This window comes from Hyla sarda, chromosome 1 (genome assembly GCF_029499605.1).
Source record: "Hyla sarda isolate aHylSar1 chromosome 1, aHylSar1.hap1, whole genome shotgun sequence".
Classification (NCBI taxonomy): Eukaryota; Metazoa; Chordata; class Amphibia; order Anura; family Hylidae; genus Hyla; species Hyla sarda.
In genome coordinates, this window is record NC_079189.1 from 190,340,965 (window position 1) to 190,355,752 (window position 14,788).

Consider the following 14,788-nt stretch of genomic DNA (forward strand, 5'->3'; position numbering starts at 1 on the left):
GGGCAACACCAGCATGTTAGTGTAAAAAAAAAATTTTTTTACACTAACACTAACATGCTGGTGTAGACCCGAACAGGGTGTCTACAGCTGTTGCAAAACTCCCATCATGGTTGACATCAGTGGCTGTTCAGCAATACTGGGAGTTGTTGTTTTTCAACAGCTGGAGGCTCCGTTTGGAAACAGTGCTGTACAAGATGTTTTTTTTTATTATTGTGGGGGGGGGGACTGTGTAAGGGTATATGTATATCTGTAGTGTTTTACTTTTTATTTTGTGTAGTGTAGTGTTTTTAGGGTACATTCACACGGGCAGGGGTTTATAGTGATTTTCTCACTCAGGGTTTGAGCTGAGGCGGAAAATTTGCTGCATCTTAAACTTGCAGTAGAAAACGGGCAAACCTCCAGCTGTTGCAAAATGGCAACTCCCAGCATGCACTGACAGACCATACATGCTGGGAGTTGTAGTTATGCAAGAGCTGGAGGCACATTGGTTGTGCAATACAGAGTTTGTTACTTAACTCAGTTTTGCTAAACTAGAATTTCCAGCATGCACTTAACTTGTTACTTAACTCCAGCTGTTGCAAAACTAAAACTCCCAGCTTGTACAGTCTCTCAGGAGTTAGGACACAAACTCTGTTTCACAACCAATGTGTATCCAGCTGTTGCAAAACTGCAACACTCAGCATGCATTGACAGTCGAAGGCATGCTGAGAGTTGTAGTTTTGCAACAGCTGGAGGCACACTGCTACAACTCCCTGCATGCCCTTTGGTAGTCTGTGCATCCTGGGAATTGTAGTTATGCAACAGCTGGATGCACACTTTTCATAGAAAAAATTTGCATTCAGCTGTTGCATAACTACAACCCCCAGCATGCACAGACTAACAAAGGGCATGCTAGGAGTTGTAGTTGGAACTCCAGCTGTTTTAAAATACAACTCCCAGCATGCCCTTTGGCTGTCCATGCTGAGAGTTGTTGGTAAGCAACAGCAGGAGGTGAACAGGCCTCACCTCCTGCTGTATCCTGCCGCTGGGACCGCCACCGCTGCTTCCACCGCTCCTGCCACCGGGACAGCCCTCGCCGCTCCTGAGGGGACCCCCGTCGGGCCAGGCAGAGGTAGGAGACCCCCACTGGCTCCGATCGCCACCCCAATCACCGCCAGCAAGGCAGTGATTGGTCGGTCGTTCTGGCCGATCAGTCATGTGATCATAAGGTGGCACCAATGCCACCTCACTTCTGCTGGGTAAGGGTGAATGAGGCTGTCTCGAACAGCCCCATTCAATCTTTTTTTCCGGGTCACCAGAGACCCGATTGACCCGGAATCGCTGCAAATCGTCAGTCTGAATTGACCGGCGATTTGGGGGGGTCCCCTTCCAGGGGTTTGCACGGGTTGCCTACTGATAGATATCAGTAGCCATCCAGGTCCGATCCCCACCGCTGTACAGGTATGCCCTGGGTCCTTAAGTACCAGGGCGTCGGGGCGTACCTGTACGCCCTGGGTCTCTAAGTGATTAAAGGGAACCACTAATTAGATTTTACCATATATATATATATATATATATATATATATACCATACCATACGTTATAGACCTGAGGGAGTGAGGGCCCCCCTCGTGAAATGCGTTGTTTGTACATCTACATTTTATTATTTTATTTAAATAAAATATCTTCACTTATTCATCCATCATCACGCTGCCAAGTGTCTCCATGATTTCCTGGAATTTTTTACAGTGAGTGACCATCTGGTACTTCAAACTCCTACAATGTGCGAGTTGCAACATGTTATACATGGTAAAATATTGCTCCTCAACATCTACCTGTCTGTAGAGATCATGAGCATTTGAAATAAGTATGTCTCCTCTGCTGGCCCTGTGAGTAGTCCCTGGGCAGGAAGCTATACATACCTAATGTCATCCTCGCTGGCTTTAATCACGCCCCCTCAGCGTGATTGTCCTTCCGGGCACGGCCCGCAGAACGTAGATGAGGGCTGTCAATCACGCTGAGGAGGCACCATTATAACACAGCAGATGGGACTAGGTAAATATAGCTCCCCGCCCAGGGAGCTACTTACAGGGCTAGCGGAGGAGACTTACTAACTTTATATCCTCAGGGAACATCCCTCAGGGATCATGAAGAAGAAAATTTTACCATTTAAGCTTTATGAGTCTGTCTTGTGAATATCATATAATGTCTTTTTAGAATCTCAAAATTCCCTTTGTGACACTTCTGCTGGAGTGTATTTCTCATCTGTGGAAGTTTTTCCTCATTCAACAGCTGTCTCCCACAGAATACATGGTTTATATAAGTGCACCAAAAGCATAAAAAATTGCTTTAGCCAGATATCTCTAGGTTCTTGCATGTTGTACGGGCCTTAAAGGGCTATTGCTGCAATTGAAAGTTAGGGGATCGAGGAGGATCCAACTGTGGAGACCCACCCAATCACAGGAATGAGGGAGAACGTTTCCCTGCAATAAAAGGAGCGTACTGGGAGTGAGCAGCCAGCACTTCATTTATTGTCTATGAAGTGGAGTTTGGCTATGCTTCTAAGCCAAATAGGCAAGCACAGCTCTATTACGGAAGTAAAGCATACCTGTCATATCACAAAAAAAGATTTAGGCTCATATATGTTGCTCTGTTCATATGTCTTTTTAATGTGTCTAGCTTTTGTATGTGGCTAAAAACACCTCTCTACTGCTGCTCAGTAATTTTAACATTCACTGCTCAGGAAGGGGCATGTCCAAGGCAAGCTTTGAGCCCGCCTTCACTCACCGTCAGTGAAGTACCAAGGGGGGAGCGGGTGCTGGGTACGGCCCACCGTGCCACTCACAAGGGAGGTGCCATGAAGGAGTAACCCCCCCCATCCACTGCTGCACGACAATCGCAATGCTTTTCCGCCCGGCACCTGCATCTGTGGAGTCAGAGCAGCAGGGCGAGGAGTTTTGCAGTGGTGGGCAATGTGACATCACGATGCTGACGCCACCTTCACAGATCTTTTAAAATAGCGGAAGGATCCATCACCAGCGGTTGGACAGAGGCATCATCAAAATGTAAGTAAATAATTCTATGTGAAGGGAGGGGTGTAATTAAAGGGGGGAGGGGTGTAATTATGGGGGGGGAGGGGTTGTAATTAAGGGGGGGAGGGAGGTGGTGTTATTAAGGGGTGGAGGGAGCAGGTGTAATTGAGGGGGGAGGGGGTCTAATTAGAGGGGGGAGGGGGTGCAGGATTTGTTCATTTTATTGATGGGGATTTGGATTTGTTTCTATTTGGTGCAGATGAAAAGTTATTTTTTTAAGGGGGTGCAGGGTTTTATTTTATTAAGGGGGGGTTGAGGGTTTAATTAAGGAGGGTTAAGGTGTTTTATTAAAGGGGGTCAATGGGTTTTATTATGGATGTGTGCATGTTTTATATTTTATTAAGGGGGTGCTGAGTTTTATTTTATTAAGGGGGTGCAAGGTTTTATTTTATTAAGGGGTGTGCTGGGTTTTATTTTATTAAGGGGGGTTAAGGGGTTTTATTAAGGGGGGTTAATGGGTTTTATTAGGATGTGTGCTGGGTTTTATTTTATTAAGGGGTTTTATTTTATTAAGGATTTGTTCATTTTATTGATGGGGATTTGGATTTGTTTCTATTTGGTGCAGATGAAAAGTTATTTTTTTAAGGGGGTGCAGGGTTTTATTTTATTAAGGGGGGGTTGAGGGTTTAATTAAGGAGGGTTAAGGTGTTTTATTAAAGGGGGTCAATGGGTTTTATTATGGATGTGTGCATGTTTTATATTTTATTAAGGGGGTGCTGAGTTTTATTTTATTAAGGGGGTGCAAGGTTTTATTTTATTAAGGGGTGTGCTGGGTTTTATTTTATTAAGGGGGGTTAAGGGGTTTTATTAAGGGGGGTTAATGGGTTTTATTAGGATGTGTGCTGGGTTTTATTTTATTAAGGGGTTTTATTTTATTAAGGGGGGGTTGAGGGTTTAATTAGGGAGGGTTAAGGTGTTTTATTAAAGGGGGTCAATGGGTTTTATTATGGATGTGTGCATGTTTTTTATTTTCTTAAGGGGGTGCAGGGTTTTATTTTCTTAAGGGGGTGCAGGGTTTTATTTTATTAAGGGGGGTTAAGGGGTTTTATTAAGGGGGGTTAATGGGTTTTATCTTATTAAGGGGTGTGCAGGGTTTTATTTTATTAAGGGTGTGTGCAGGGGTTTATTTTATTAAGTGGGGTGTAGGGGATTCCAATTAATGAGGGTGTTCAGGTGTTATTTTTTTATTATGGGGATGTGCAGGTTTTTATGTGTAGGGGTGTATGAACTTTATGTGATGGCGGTGCAGGGTTTTTATATGAAGGGGGAGGGGGTATGGATTTGGTGTGTAGGGTGGGAGCAGGGTTTTTATGTGTGGGGGTTGCTGGATCTGAGTTTTATGAAATAGGGGTGCAGGGTTTTTGTATAAGGGGAAAGAAAGGGAAGGGGTTTTCTAGAAGGGGGAAGACCAGGGATTTGTAGACAGGGGCAGGGCAGGAGTTTTCTAGAAGTTTTTCACCAGCCCCGTTCTACAAAACCCCTGATAGGCCATTCAGTCCTGTTGAAAGACAAGGAGAGAGATCAAAAGGGAAGATTTGACAGCTGACCACTGCATGGTTCTATAAGGCTCTGCCTAATGGCAAAAAAATTCTTAGAACGTGGATGGTGCACTCTCCATCAAAACAGAGTTTGTTTTGTTTTTGCTGCAGACTTTTTGCTGTAGATGACAAACTAACAGGTACATCTAGTTTAGTTACTGGGTTTCAATTGTGGTGGAGGCTGAAGCCAAAGGTGTCTGATCATGAGGCTTCTGAGAAGCATTTTACATGCTTGGAGAAATGGAAGACCTAGAGAGCAGGATTGAAGCTACAAAAATGCCTTGATCATGTCCACCAAACAATAATGGAGAGAGAGAAAAGGAAATGGAGGTATATTTTGCATCGCCTCTTGGATGGCTCACCAGAATCTTCCTTTTCATGGTCATAGAGAGACCATGTCATCAGCAAACAAAAGAAACTTCCTGGAATTGATAGATTTGCTCTCAAACTATGATCCCATTTTAAAGGAACATTCCATGAGACTGAAACATGCTGTTGCATCTGGAAAGAGAATGACTTCCTATTTCTCTCAAAATATTCAGAATGAATTAATTTGTCTTTTAGGAAATCACGTGAAGGACAAAATAGTGGCTGATATCAAGAAAGCAAAGTACTTTGGGATTCCTTTTGACAGCCCCCCTGATGTGTCCCACATTGATCAGATGTGTGACGTGATCAGATATGTTCATTTGAAGGTGACAAGGCTGAAGTAAAAGAATCATTCTTGAGCTTCTTTCCTATTGCTGGAAAGACTGCTGCTGAGCTCACAGAAAATACCCTGCAACATCTGGAGGAAGATGGACTCGACATAAGCCTTTGCCATGGTCAAGGATATGATAATGCTGCAACTATGGCAGGGATTCATGGTGGTGTTCACGTAAAAATAAAAGAGATTAATCCCATGTGCAAACCATTCATTGAACCTCTGTGGGGGGGGGGGGGGCAATCATTTAGAAGTGTCTGCCCCGGGTGCCAAATGCTCTAGGTACGCCCCTGCTCACTGTATATTCTTATAGACAGGACAGGAGTAAGCACAGAGGAGTGTCTGTTTTTTTTTTACATTTAGGTAATTCCCCGTACAGTTTCATTAAAGTTATATTTTAATAGTTCGGGCATATCTGCACTGGGCCAAAACAAATGTGCTTATGTTTTACTTATTCAATTCACTATGTTCGTGTCATTTTCCAAGCATATACAAGATTCTGCTCTGGCTGAGAAGTGTGGTTTGCAGCACTTTTCATTTCCAGCCAAAACTTGACCCGAATGTAGTCACTTGATATGTTGAGGCTCTCAAATTCACTGGGTCCTGTGCCTTTGATAGCAATGATATATCAGCATGTTATTTTGACAGTTTCCTGACCCCCCCCCCCCCCCCCCAGGTATGGGGCAGTAAGCAGCTGCCTCCTTGGCCTTTTTGTCTACCTCTGAATCAAAAAGTGGGATTGCAGGTTGAAATTGATGGAACTGTTACTATCTTGGGTGGAATTTTTGTTGTGTTTGAAATTTACAGCATTGACATAATATGAATTGTCTTGGGATAAGGCAAGCAAAATATGTATTATCAAAAAACTATTTCTCCCAGAATCCTGTGTTTAATTAAGAAAAATGAAGGGAATTATAGGATACTATGCACTCAAAATGATTTGTTTGACAGGAAGATTTAGATTGTCTACGCAGTCCAGCAAAACTTATAATTACATGCAACAAATTGTGATAATTGTACAAAGTGTTCAGCTCTAATGGTTCCTAATTAAATAGTAATGTGTTTATGACATTACATTGGTACCTTGGCAACATTAAATAAAAACACATTAAACACACTGAAATAAGTCATCTTGTAATTGCTCAAGTTAGCTGTCAATCAGATCACTCATTCTAAAATAGTAAATATGTTTTGTTTACTATGTATATAATCATTACAAGGAAAGCAAAAATTGCAATTCCTCTTGAACATTGTTCAAATCCTTGGATGAAGCAACTACTGCACAGCCTCACAAACAAAAATCTGCCATTTCACCTTGAAGTCCACAGAAATACAAGCTTTATTTGTTCTCCACTTTCTACCCATCATTTATGTTTTTCTTTATTTAAGGAGACTGCATAAGGGTTCCTACCTATTTCTGGGAGGTTTAATCTGGTAACATTGGGTGTGTCGGACTGCTGGATCCCTCTCTCTGTGGATGTTAGTGTCGCATTAGTGGTGGTTGCCAGGCAGAACTACGCATTTTAGGTTAGACACCCATCTAATTAAGATGGCTATGTAAAAGGCAGTGTGATGTCTGCACCTGTCTGTCTTTGCTGATGCTCCTTGGTCTGGCAAGGGTTATAGATCCTAAACAGTGAGCTCAATGGGCAGGTTATTTAACCCCTTAAGGACTCAGCGTTTTTCCGTTTTTGCATTTTCATTTTTTCCTCATCACCTTCCAAAAATCATAACACTTTCAATTTTGCACCTAAAAAACCATATTATGGCTTATATTTGGCGCCACCAATTCTACTTTGTAGTGACATTAGTCATTTTACCAAAAAAATCCATGGTAAAACGGAAAAAAAAATCATTGTGCGACAAAATTGAAGAAAAGATTTCATTTTGTAACTTTTGGGGGCTTCCGTTTCTACGCAGTGCATTTTTTGGTAAAAATAACACCTTATCTTTATTCTGTAGGTCCATATAGTTAAAATGATATCCTACTTATATAGGTTGGATATTGTCGTACTTCGGAAAAAATCATAACTACATGCAGGACTACATGCAGGAAAATTTATATGTTAAAAATTCTCATCTTCTAACCCCTATAACTTTTTTTTTTCCGCGTACGGGCCGGTATGAGGACTAATTTTTTGCGCCGTGTTCTTAAGTTTTTATCGGTACCATTTTTGTATTGATCGGACTTTTTGATCGGCTTTTATTCATTTTTTCATGACATAAAAAGTGACCAAAAACACACTATTTTGGACCTTGGAATTTTTTTGCCCACACGCCATTGACCGTGCGATTTAATTAACGATATATTTTTATAGTTCGGACATTTTCGCACGCGGCGATACCACATATGTTTATTTTTATTTAAACAGTTTTTTTTTTAATGGGAAAAGGGGAGTGTTTCAAACTTTTAATAGGGAAGGGGTTAAATGACCTTTGCTTTTTTTTGCAGTGTTATAGGTCCCATAGGGACCTATAACACTGCACACACTGATCTCCTATTCTGATCTCCTATGCTGATCAGTCAGATAGGTGGTCGATTGCTCAAGCCTGTAGCTCAGGCTTGGAGCAATCAATCGACGATTGGACACCGCGGAGAGAGGTAAGGAGACCTCCGCCTGCGCTCCAGCTGATCGGAACATCGCGATTTCATCGCGATGTCCCGATCAGCCCGACTGAGCTGCCGGGAACGGTTTACTTTAGTTTTCAGACGATCAAATTTGATCGCCGCGTCTGAAGGGTTAATAGCGCCGCACTGCAATCACGCCGTGGCAACGCGTTATAGATTGGGAGCGGACTCATAACGTAGCAGTACGTCATGAGTCCTTAAGGGGTTAATCCCAGCTCAGCCTGCATTCAGGATCTGAGTTTTAGTCTCACCTTGTCTGTGTGTGCACATTGCATTTTCTGTTTGCCATTGTATTCTGTCCTGTTATTCTTTTAGCCTTGCTATATTTTCTGATATTCTTGTCACTATGTGTACTTGGTCAGGTTTAGTCTATACCCCTAGTATCTTGTTATGTGTTCTCTGTTGGTGTGTGTTCACACCTGCTTCTATGAATCTGTTTAGTATCTGTACCAGTGTTTCGAATTGTTTTGGATTTGGAGTTTCATCAGTTCCTCAGATTTTGAGTTTCCTCAGTTTTTGTATCTGTTCCTTTAATTCTACCTGGTTTCTCTGAAAATAAGACCGGGTCTTATATTAATTTTAGTCACAAAAAAACACACTAGGGCTTATTTTCAGGGTAGGGCTTATTTTTTTTACGGTATGAACATTGAACAAAATACATTGCCCCCCAACGTCGTCCCCCCCCCCCCGCCGGTTTATAAGCCCAGCGCTGCACCCCACATCGGGGGGACTAATCGTATCGTATGTCACCCGTGAGCAGTGCTCCTCTCCCCCCGCCAAATAATTATCAGCCACTGCGCTGTACTTTGTATTCCTGTGCCCGGGCTGCAAATATTATAAAACAAACTTTAACTTACCTTCGTTCTCCGTTCCCCCGTTGCTAAGGATCCGGCCTCATGGTCCCTCCACTGTTCATGCTGTTTCCTGGTGTTGGGACCTCTCAGAGCCTTCAGCCTATCACTGGCCGCAGCGATGTCCCGCCTAGGCCGATGATAGGCTGAGCCGACTGTCATGTAAGTGTTACACCGAGCGCTCCGGGTCCCCGCTCCTCCCCGGAGCGCTCGCTACACTCTCGCTCCCGCAGCGCCCCGGTCAGATCCACTGACCGGGTGCGCTGCGATACCGCCTCCAGCCGGGATGCGATTCGCGATGCGGGTGGCGCCCGCTCGCGATGCGCACCCCGGCTCCCGTACCTGACTCGCTCTCCGTCGGTCCTGTCCCGGCGCGCGCGGCCCCGCTCCCTAGGGCGCGCGCGCGCCGGGTCTCTGCGATTTAAAGGGCCACTGCGCCGCTGATTGGCGCAGTGGTTCTAATCAGTGTGTTCACCTGTGCACTCCCTATGTATACCTCACTTCCCCTGCACTCCCTCGCCGGATCTGTTGCCATTGTGCCAGTGAAAGCGTTCCCTTGTGTGTTCCTAGCCTGTGTTCCAGACCTCCTGCCGTTGCCCCTGACTACGATCCTTGCTGCCTGCCCCGACCTTCTGCTACGTCCGACCTTGCTTCTGTCTACTCCCTTGTACCGCGCCTATCTTCAGCAGTCAGAGAGGTTGAGCCGTTGCTAGTGGATACGACCTGGTCACTACCGCCGCAGCAAGACCATCCCGCTTTGCGGCGGGCTCTGGTGAATACCAGTAGTGACTTAGAACCGGTCCACTAGCACGGTCCACGCCAATCCCTCTCTGGCACAGAGGATCCACCTCCTGCCAGCCGGCATCGTGACAGTAGATCCGGCCATGGATCCCGCTGAAGTTCCTCTGCCAGTTGTCGCCGACCTCACCACGGTGGTCGCCCAGCAGTCACAACAGATAGCGCAACAAGGCCAACAGCTGTCTCAACTGACCGTGATGCTACAGCAGCTACTACCACAGCTTCAGCAATCATCTCCTCCGCCAGCTCCTGCACCTCCTCCGCAGCGAGTGGCCGCCTCAGGCCTACGACTATCCTTGCCGGATAAATTTGATGGGGACTCTAAGTTTTGCCGTGGCTTTCTTTCACAATGTTCCCTGCACTTGGAGATGATGTCGGACCAGTTTCCTACTGAAAGGTCTAAGGTGGCTTTCGTAGTCAGCCTTCTGTCTGGAAAAGCTCTGTCATGGGCCACACCGCTCTGGGACCGCAATGACCCCGTCACTGCCTCTGTACACTCCTTCTTCTCGGAAATTCGAAGTGTCTTTGAGGAACCTGCCCGAGTCTCTTCTGCTGAGACTGCCCTGCTGAACCTGGTCCAGGGTAATTCTTCCGTTGGCGAGTACGCCGTGCAATTCCGTACTCTTGCTTCAGAACTTTCCTGGAATAATGAGGCCCTCTGCGCGACCTTTAAAAAAGGCCTATCCAGCAACATTAAAGATGTTCTGGCCGCACGAGAAATTCCTGCTAACCTACATGAACTCATTCATCTAGCCACTCGCATTGACATGCGTTTTTCCGAAAGGCGTCAGGAGCTCCGCCAGGATATGGACTTTGTTCGCACGAGGCGTTTTTTCTCCCCGGCTCCTCTCTCCTCTGGTCCTCTGCAATCCGTTCCTGTGCCTCCCGCCGTGGAGGCTATGCAAGTTGACCGGTCTCGCCTGACACCTCAAGAGAGGACACGACGCCGCATGGAGAATCTCTGCCTGTACTGTGCCGGTACCGAACACTTCCTGAAGGATTGTCCTATCCGTCCTCCCCGCCTGGAAAGACGTACGCTGACTCCGCACAAAGGTGAAACAGTCCTTGATGTCAACTCTGCTTCTCCACGTCTTACTGTGCCTGTGCGGATATCTGCCTCTACCTTCTCCTTCTCCACTAAGGCCTTCTTGGACTCCGGATCTGCAGGAAACTTTATTTTGGCCTCTCTCATCAACAGGTTCAACATCCCAGTGACCAGTCTCACCAGACCTCTCTACATCAATTGCGTTAACAATGAAAGATTGGACTGTGCCGTGCGTTACCGCACGGAACCCCTCCTAATGTGCATCGGACCTCACCACGAAAAAATTGAGTTTTTGGTCCTCTCCAATTGCACTTCCGAAATTCTCCTTGGACTACCCTGGCTTCAACACCATTCCCCAACCCTGGATTGGTCCACAGGGGAGATCAAGAGTTGGGGTCCCTCTTGTTTCAAGGACTGCCTTAAACCGGTTACCAGTACTCCTTGCCGTGACCCTGTGGTTCCCCCTGTAACCGGTCTCCCTAAGGCCTATATGGACTTTGCGGATGTTTTTTGCAAAAAACAAGCTGAGACTCTACCTCCTCACAGGCCTCATGACTGTCCTATTGACCTCCTCCCGGGCACTACTCCACCCCGGGGCAGAATTTATCCTCTCTCTGCCCCAGAGACTCTTGCTATGTCTGAGTACATCCAGGAAAATTTAAAAAAGGGCTTTATCCGCAAATCCTCCTCTCCTGCCGGAGCCGGATTTTTCTTTGTGTCCAAAAAAGATGGCTCCCTACGTCCTTGCATTGACTACCGCGGTCTTAATAAAATCACGGTAAAGAACCGCTACCCTCTACCTCTCATCTCTGAACTCTTTGATCGCCTCCAAGGTGCCCACATCTTTACCAAACTGGACTTAAGAGGTGCTTATAATCTCATCCGCATCAGAGAGGGGGATGAATGGAAAACGGCATTTAACACTAGAGATGAACACTTTGAGTATCTGGTCATGCCCTTTGGCCTGTGCAACGCCCCTGCCGTCTTCCAAGACTTTGTTAATGAAATTTTTCGTGATCTCTTATATTCCTGTGTTGTTGTGTATCTGGACGATATCCTGATTTTTTCTGCCAACCTAGAAGAACACCGCCAGCATGTCCGCATGGTTCTTCAGAGACTTCGTGACAATCAACTTTATGCCAAAATGGAGAAATGTCTGTTTGAATGTCAATCTCTTCCTTTCCTAGGATACTTGGTCTCTGGCCAGGGACTACAAATGGATCCAGACAAACTCTCTGCCGTCTTAGATTGGCCACGCCCCTCCGGACTCCGTGCTATCCAACGTTTTTTGGGGTTCGCCAATTATTACAGACAATTTATTCCACATTTTTCCACCATTGTGGCTCCTATCGTGGCTTTAACCAAAAAGAATGCCAATCCTAAGTCATGGCCTCCTCAAGCGGAAGACGCCTTTAAACAGCTCAAGTCTGCCTTTTCTTCAGCTCCCGTGCTCTCCAGACCTGACCCATCTAAACCCTTCCTATTGGAGGTTGATGCCTCCTCAGTAGGAGCTGGAGCGGTCCTTCTACAAAAAAATTCTTCCGGGCATGCTGTTACTTGTGGTTTTTTTTCTAAGACCTTCTCTCCGGCGGAGAGGAACTACTCCATCGGGGATCGAGAGCTACTAGCCATTAAATTAGCACTTGATGAATGGAGGCATCTGCTGGAGGGATCAAGATTTCCAGTTATTATTTACACCGATCACAAGAACCTCTCCTATCTCCAGTCTGCCCAACGGCTGAATCCTCGCCAGGCCAGGTGGTCTCTGTTCTTTGCCCGATTTAATTTTGAAATTCACTTTCGGCCTGCCGATAAGAACATTAGGGCCGATGCTCTCTCTCGTTCCTCGGATGCCTCGGAAGTAGAGCTCTCTCCGCAACACATCATTCCTCCTGACTGCCTGATCTCCACTTCTCCAGCCTCCATCAGGCAAACTCCTCCAGGGAAGACCTTCGTCTCTCCACGCCAACGCCTCGGAATCCTCAAATGGGGTCACTCCTCCCATCTCGCAGGTCATGCGGGCATCAAGAAATCCGTGCAACTCATCTCTCGTTTCTATTGGTGGCCGACTCTGGAGACGGATGTTGTGGATTTTGTGCGAGCCTGCACTGTCTGTGCCCGGGATAAGACTCCTCGCCAGAAGCCCGCTGGTCTTCTTCATCCTCTGCCTGTTCCCGAACAGCCTTGGTCTCTGATTGGTATGGACTTTATTACAGACTTACCCTCATCCCGTGGCAACACTGTTGTTTGGGTGGTCGTTGATCGATTCTCCAAGATGGCACATTTCATCCCTCTTCCTGGTCTTCCTTCTGCGCCTCAGTTGGCTAAACAATTTTTTGTACACATTTTTCGTCTTCACGGGTTGCCCACGCAGATCGTCTCGGATAGAGGCGTCCAATTCGTGTCTAAATTCTGGAGGGCTCTCTGTAAACAACTCAAGATTAAATTAAACTTTTCTTCTGCTTATCATCCTCAATCCAATGGGCAAGTAGAAAGAATTAACCAGGTCCTGGGTGATTATTTACGGCATTTTGTTTCCTCCTGCCAGGATGACTGGGCAGATCTTCTACCATGGGCCGAATTCTCGTATAACTTCAGAGTTTCTGAATCTTCTTCCAAATCCCCATTTTTCGTGGTGTACGGCCGTCACCCTCTTCCCCCCCTCCCTACTCCCTTGCCCTCTGGTGTACCCGCTGTGGATGAAATAACTCGTGATCTTTCCACCATATGGAAAGAGACCCAAAATTCTCTCTTACAGGCTTCATCACGCATGAAGAAGTTTGCTGATAAGAAAAGAAGAGCTCCCCCCATTTTTTCTCCCGGAGACAAGGTATGGCTCTCCGCTAAATATGTCCGCTTCCGTGTTCCCAGCTACAAATTGGGACCACGCTATCTTGGTCCTTTCAAAATTTTGTGCCAGATTAATCCTGTCTCTTATAAACTTCTTCTCCCTCCTTCTCTTCGTATTCCTAATGCCTTTCACGTTTCTCTTCTTAAACCACTCATCATCAACCGTTTCTCTCCTAAACTTATCTCTCCCACTCCTGTCTCCGGTTCTTCAGACATCTTTCCTGTAAAGGAGATACTGGCCTCCAAAAAGGTCAGAGGAAAAACCTTCTTTTTGGTTGACTGGGAGGGCTGTGGTCCTGAAGAGAGATCCTGGGAACCTGAGGACAATATCCTAGATAAAAATCTGGTCCTCAGGTTCTCAGGCTCCAAGAAGAGGGGGAGACCCAAGGGGGGGGGGGGTACTGTTACGCCGAGCACTCCGGGTCCCCGCTCCTCCCCGGAGCGCTCGCTACACTCTCGCTCCCGCAGCGCCCCGGTCAGATCCACTGACCGGGTGCGCTGCGATACCGCCTCCAGCCGGGATGCGATTCGCGATGCGGGTGGCGCCCGCTCGCGATGCGCACCCCGGCTCCCGTACCTGACTCGCTCTCCGTCGGTCCTGTCCCGGCGCGCGCGGCCCCGCTCCCTAGGGCGCGCGCGCGCCGGGTCTCTGCGATTTAAAGGGCCACTGCGCCGCTGATTGGCGCAGTGGTTCTAATCAGTGTGTTCACCTGTGCACTCCCTATGTATACCTCACTTCCCCTGCACTCCCTCGCCGGATCTTGTTGTCATTGTGCCAGTGAAAGCGTTCCCTTGTGTGTTCCTAGCCTGTGTTCCAGACCTCCTGCCGTTGCCCCTGACTACGATCCTTGCTGCCTGCCCCGACCTTCTGCTACGTCCGACCTTGCTTCTGTCTACTCCCTTGTACCGCGCCTATCTTCAGCAGTCAGAGAGGTTGAGCCGTTGCTAGTGGATACGACCTGGTCACTACCGCCGCAGCAAGACCATCCCGCTTTGCGGCGGGCTCTGGTGAATACCAATAGTGACTTAGAACCGGTCCACTAGCACGGTCCACGCCAATCCCTCTCTGGCACAGAGGATCCATCTCCTGCCAGCCGGCATCGTGACAGTAAGAAGCAGGCCGGCTTCTTACATGACAGTGGGCTCAGCCTATCATCGGCACCAGGAAGCAGCAAGAACAGTGGAGAACAGCGAGGCTGGTTTCTTAGCAATGGGGGAACGGAGGACTAAGGTAAGTTAATCCAGCTAGGGCTTATTTTCGGGGTAGGGTGCATTTTCGGGGAAACAGGGTAGTGTTTGCATCC

The 14,788-nt window shown here is 46.9% G+C and overlaps 1 pseudogene; it reads left to right on the forward strand.

The window, feature by feature from the left end:
• The window catches only part of LOC130355540 (zinc finger MYM-type protein 1-like), a 74,764-nt pseudogene that overhangs the window by 33,386 nt on the left and 26,590 nt on the right, over positions 1–14,788 (forward strand).